General features: G+C 39.9%; 1 protein-coding gene across 6 annotated transcripts in view; it reads right to left on the bottom strand.

Annotated features, from left to right (window-relative positions):
• Positions 1–5,845, bottom strand: part of GIGYF2 (GRB10 interacting GYF protein 2) — a 133,081-nt gene extending 127,236 nt beyond the window's left edge. For 2 of the 6 annotated variants that reach the window (XM_006760435.2, XM_006760437.2), the window contains exons 1-3: positions 5,779–5,844; positions 2,778–2,839; positions 340–405 (exon numbers count right to left, since the gene is read on the bottom strand). The gene's annotated coding sequence lies outside the window, so the exon portion shown is untranslated. Of the gene's footprint in view, positions 1–339; positions 406–1,039; positions 1,134–2,777; positions 2,840–3,226; positions 3,250–4,538; positions 4,562–5,778 lie in introns of those variants that run through there. The other 4 variants (XM_015561876.1, XM_015561877.1, XM_015561875.1 and 1 more) reach the window with 4 other exon arrangements.
• Positions 5,846–6,341: the final 496 nt, after the last annotated feature.

The following is a 6,341-nucleotide window of genomic DNA, read 5'->3' as shown; positions in this document are numbered from 1 at the left end:
GCTCTTGGGTTCTTTAAGATACTTCCTTACCCCTGCCCCCAAAGCATTCCTCTTCCTGTTTCATGCCATCAAAAAAATCATTATGACAGTTTAAGACATCAATTTATACCAGGATCAATGCAGAAAGGGTATTATTATTCTTATGGTTCATAAAGGATCTGAGCAGTACTTACTATTCTTATGGTTCATAAATGATCTGAGCAGTACTAGAGAAGTTTACTCACTGTCTATAACCTCAGGAGAAATAAAAGGACAAAAATAACCAAAACAAAATAACCAAAGCAAAAACCATCTGTTTACATAAACCCACCTCAGCTTTGTATTCCCTTCAACACTCACCTGTTCAAAAGTTCTGCTGGTTCACAGCAGGTGGTTTGCGCAGACTTTGTTCGGGCCCTTTTAACACTGTAAATAATAAAGGTATTAAAGTAAATCACCTAGCAATCTCTTAAGAAACTTCAAAAACATAATTTATTATGAATGTTTTCTAGGAAATGAATTCCAAACCTGGTTAAAATATTAAAATCATATGGTGTGCTCATAAACGAGATTCTCTTTCCTGACAGATAGAGTCTCTCTCACTACTTCTGGAGTGGAACTGAAAAATACGTTTTTTTTTTTAGTCCTCACCTGAGGATATGCTTTTTTCATTGATTCTAGAGAGGAAGGGGTAGGAAAAGAGATGTGAAAGAGAAACATCAATTGGTTGCCCACCCCCAGGTACCCGGACCTGGAATCCAACCCGCAACGTGGATATGTGCCCTGACCAGGAATCAAACCCAAGACACTTCAGGGAACTGGTCGACACTCTAACCGCTAAGCATACTGGCTAAGGAGAAAAATACATATAGAACTTTTTAACAAAAGTTCTGATTCTGATGAAGATGATAAATGCACACCACTCTAAGGTTTCAGGAGAGTGATTATTTAGAATTTTCATTCAAAACCACATTGTGCCCTGACTAGGTGGCTCAGGTGGTCGGAGTGACATCCTATACACCAAAAGGTTATGGGTCTGATTCCAGGTCAGGGCACATACCTATGTTTTGGGTTCAATCCCTGGTCTGGGAGTGTACAGGAAGCGATGATGTTTTGCTCTCCCTTTCTCTAGCTCTCTCTCTTCTTCTCTCTCTCTAAAATCAATAAACATATCTTTGGATGAGGATTAAAAACAAAAAAACAAGGATCACTGCTCATATTTGGTATTAACTTTTTAAACATATCTGATAGAAAAACAACAGCCAGCAACAAAGCAATATAATATGTACCCTATGCAAATAATCAGTGAGTCCCAAGAAGTATACCACTGCCAAAATGACCAAGGAGCAAAGCTCCAGGTATGCTTTCAGTTATAAAATCACAACCTTCTTTTAATGCTCTGTTGAGACAGTATCTTAAAAATCCACCAGATGGTAATATTTCAAGTGACAAGGAGTGGACTGAACCACAATAGTTTCTCAGCTAACATCAAATGATGTTCTGAATGCTGCTCCTGAAGAGTCAAAAACAATAATTAGGTTGAAAATTTTACTAACAAAAAGAAAGCAATTTGAGAAAGCCACTTCCACCTTTAATTTTGTAAGAAAAAGTAGCTGTGTTATAATGTCCAAAAGGCCATCCAACTTTGCCCAATGCACTCTATTTTTTATAAAAGCAGGCAGGCCGAAACCGGTTTGGCTCAGTAGATAGAGTGTCGGCCTGCGGACTGAAAGGTCCCAGGTTCGATTCCGGTCAAGAGCACGTACCTGGGTTGCGGGCACATCCCCAGTAGATGTGCAGGAGGCGGCTGATCGATGTTTCTCTCCCATCGATGTTTCTAACTATCTCTCTCCCTTCCTCTCTATAAAAAATCAATAAAATATATATTTTTTAAAAAAAGCAGGCAGAAGAGGGGAGAACTAGATAATAAAACAAACTTTCCTCTGGGCTCAAGAGAACAAGCTCTAGAATATCCTCTTTTATAAATTAAGTTCAAGTTCAGTGAAACTCCATAATTAATATAAAATTGTGGTCCTCACTTAATTTCTTCAAGTAGGGAAGCATGTAATACTTTGAAAATATTTTTATAAAATTAATCTTGGCCATTTAAGTGAATTCCCTTTTGTTTTTCAAACCTCTCCCCTCTTCTCCCTCATCCTCCCACAAAATTATGGGCAATTCAGCAAAGGTATCATTTTGTATTCCTGCATAATTACTCTAGCATATTTTTCAGTCATCTAGAGAGCATAAAAAATAAAAAACAAATGCTAATCTGGACAAAAAATATTAATATAAATAAACTTGCCTATGGATTAAAAAATCTACTGATATTTTTAAAGCTATGTACTTCTTGCCCTGGCTGGGTGGCTCAGATAGTTAGAGCAACATCCCATACATGAAAAGGTTTTGGATTCAATTCCCAGTTGGAGCACATATCTAGGTTTCGAGTTTGATCCCTGGTGGGGTACATGCAGAAACAACCAATCAATGTTTCTTTCTAACATTGATGTTTCTCTCTCTCCCTCTCCCTTCCTCTCTTGCTAAAAAAATAAAATAAATAAAGTAAAAATAAAAACATATCCTCTGGTGAGGATTAAAAAAAAATCCTTTAAAGATATGTACTTCTTCAGGGCATTAAGCATGAATGTAAATCCTAGGATATTATCATCATAAAATCCAAGTGGGGGTCAAGAGGGAGAACAAAAGCTTGAATTCAAAGTTTTACAACAATGACCAAATAATGTTAGGCAATTTAAATTGCTAAAGAAAAATGGACATTTAACCTGCTTCTAAAATACCTGGATTAACACCAACATAGGCTGTAGTAGATTCAATCTCATGAGACTGGTCCCACTATAATCTATAAGAAACAGAACAAAACAGAAAGTACTGAAAATTTACTCAGCTGGGGCTAATGGAAAACTGCAAATGAAGTCAGTCTTTGAAAATGGTAGAAATCAAAGATCCTTTAGGAGGGAAGGGACAGTAATAATCTTTTCACCCAAAAAGGTTCTCCTAGATAGTAATCGCTATCGATATTGTCATCTTCCAGTGTGAAGGTCAACAAAAAGAGGACATATGGAGTATTAAAATGCAAAGTCATGAGAACAAATGAACTGGTATGACATCAAAGACATTATAATTGGGAAATGTCACTTCAAAATTCAATGAAGAAAAAGGAGAAAGATAATTGATTCACTTAAAACACTACCTAACAGGAAAAGAAAAAGAAAAAAGAAAACACTACCATTGTCACTATCATCACTATGTCTCCTTTGAGCCAAGGAGCTGCACTCACATCCTGAAGTTGTAATTCTTTTTTTTTTTTAATATATTTTATTGATATTTTACAGAGAGGAAGGGAGAGAGATAGAGAGTTAGAAACATCGATGAGAGAGAAACATCGATCAGCTGCCTCCTGCACATCTCCCCACTGGGGATGTGCCCGCAACCCAGGTACATGCCCTTGACCGGAATCGAACCTGGGACCTTTCAGTCCGCAGGCTGACGCTCTATCCACTGAGCCAAACCGGTTTCGGCCTGAAGTTGTAATTCTTATCTTCTCATGATTTTCAGGCAAGCCTAGGACAAATTATCTTTCATATAAGCAACTCACAAGCAAAAGCATTTCAAAACCAAAATATTAAATTCCTAAGGTGAATTAAAGTAAAAGAGGACAGCCTAGCTGGTGTGGCTCAGGGTTGAGCGTCGACTTATGAACCAGTCAGAGCACATGTCCGGGTTGAGTTACATTGCGGGCTTGATCCTCAGTGGAGGGCATGCAGCAGGCAGCCAATCAATGATGTTTCTATCTCTCCCTCTCCCTTCTCTCTGAAATCAATAAAAATATTTTTTAAACAAAAGAGGACATTTATGAAAGCTCAGTAATAAGAATATGGAGATAAGCTAGAAGGAAATCAGAAAAATTTTCCAATGAAAATCGAAGACCTATTCTAAAAGGTAAAAGTGGAGGAATAAAAAACTCAGCATATAAAGTTCTGCACATGTAAAATGCTATAAAATATATACAAACAAATTAGTGGAGAGTCCCTGAGTAATTTTAAACTAGGCTAGACAACACAGAAATAATTAAGAATTCTTTGCTAACCATATTAAGGACAACATGCGTTAATACACTGATTTCACCTTTCTTTTAGGTCATATCCCATATCTTTCCTCAGTTTATCTGTATCTAAACTTCAAAGAACATTATATCTCTACATTTTCAAATATTTGAATTATCCCAAAGATCCCCTTCTTAAAAAGCAATTCCTTTCGAAAAATCACTTCAGGTAATTTATCATCAACCTTCTTTAAAAACTTACTTTTGCCCTGACTGGTTTGGCTCAGTGGATTGAGCGTCGGCCTGCGGACTCAAGGGTCCCAGGTTCGATTCCCGTCCGGGGCACATGCCTTGGTTGCGGGCATATCCCCAGTTGGGGGGGGGGGGCAGGAGGCAGCTGATCGATGTTTCTCTCATCGATGTTTCTAACTCTCTATCCCTCTCCCTTCATCTCTGTAGAAAATCAATAAAATGCATTTTTTTAAAAAAAACTTACTTTTGAGAAAGATATTTCATGACAACTTCCTGAAATATGTTCTGTGAGCATCCTGAATTTTTCTAAATGGGGTAGGAGAGGAAGGGGTTTGAGCACAGGGGCCCACATTTCCAGAATCTGATTTCCCTTTCCAAGTGTCAGAGATGTGGAAAAAGAGTCCAGGACAGTGAATAACTCCTCTCATCTGTGCACACACTTCCTACTAGCCCATCTTTCACTTGCACCTCTCTGGCTAGACTACCCTCCATTTTCCCCAGCCACCAGGATCTATCTGCTCCCTTCAGTTTCTGCCTCGGGTGTTTGCCTGGCTTCCCTAGCCTGGAGCACTTCTCCTCCACATAGCTACAGGAGTAGCTCCTCTCCCTGTGTCAGGTCTTTTCTCAAATATTAGCTTTTCCATGAGGCCTTCCCAGGGCACTCAAAATTAATCCCTCCCCCAATTCTTTATTATCCTATTTCACTGTCTCATTTTTTCCCACATCATTTACCACTGCACTATATATTTTACCTAAGTATTTATTTATCTGTCTAGAAATCAGCTCCTAGGAGACAGGAACTTTGGGTCAGTTTTGCTCCCAGCACCCAACAGTTGTAACAAGGTCTCAATATTTGTCAAATAAATGAATGCATGAATGAATGAATGAGTAAATAAATGAATGAATCAAGGCACATGGTCCTTACTCCCTCCTCATTCTCAAAATTGTAAAATGCTTTGTCAAGTATAGAAAAGCTGTGAAGCCCTTTCTTTTGTGAATCACTACCAACATCAGTGTATTCCTCGGTGTTAAATGTCAAAGGAAGAAGGGTTATGTGACATTTTCCCAGATACAGGCCACTTGAAAATTTTTTCCTAGTGTCCTCTAATGATGTCAACATCTGATGTAACAGGAAAGCACACATTCCAGTTTGAGTACTCGAAAAGGTGCTACTCTAACTAGTATAATACATAAAAACACCAATGAATGACAAAACACATTTACATTCTAACCAAAATGGACAGACTCTGTAAGGCCAGAGCTGCAAATATTAGAATGAATTAATGTACAAAAACAATGACAAGAAAATTCTTTTTTAATCTAAAAGTCTAAAAAGGCAATACTACATAAGAATATATATTCCCCGCACGCAACACTGGCAATCAAAACTGCCTATAATCCAAGGTATGTAATACCGGATCAGAAGCTGATTACAGGTCCTGGCCCCTTCCTCAATTTCGTGCAGGTTACACTGGGGTACTTACCTTTCTAACAGAGACACTAGGTGTGCCTAAGTGCTTTGACTTTCAGAAAAAGAAGAATGTAAAATTAAAACAACACCACCACCACAGTGGCAGGTAAATGCACAGCAACGTTACTGCTTCCCAAACACCAGTCATACAACCTGCTTCTTTCATACTCACCCCTCCCCACCCCCGTTCCCTGGTCGCTCGACTTGTTTCAGCCACAAAACTGAAGCATTCAAACGCCTGGTGGGAAACTGCTGACACTTAAAGGCTAAGGCCCATTTTCGCCTGAAGTAACGTTCGGACCCCAAGCCACGAAGGACTCTCCTTTCCCAGCCTCTGTCCCAGGTTCCGACCATGGCTCCACTTGGCCTCGGGCCTGGTCCAGACCCCGTCCTCTCTCCACGGAATGAGCCTCCCAGCGCAGACACTCAGTGAGCACGACAAGGGTGCACCTCCCAGAGGCCAGGTGTGGGGCGGGGGGCCGGCCGGAGCAGCTGTCTCGCGGCAGCAGCTGTTGCCCTGGGCACCCCGAGGCCGGGCGGGGGGCTGGCCCCGAGGAGCAGGTAGCGGATGGCGAG

The sequence above is a fragment of the Myotis davidii genome, unplaced genomic scaffold, assembly GCF_000327345.1.
Source record: "Myotis davidii unplaced genomic scaffold, ASM32734v1 scaffold370, whole genome shotgun sequence".
NCBI lineage: Eukaryota > Metazoa > Chordata > Mammalia > Chiroptera > Vespertilionidae > Myotis > Myotis davidii.
Note: the sequence above shows the minus strand (reverse complement) of the source record. Positions and strands in the feature narration are given on the sequence as shown.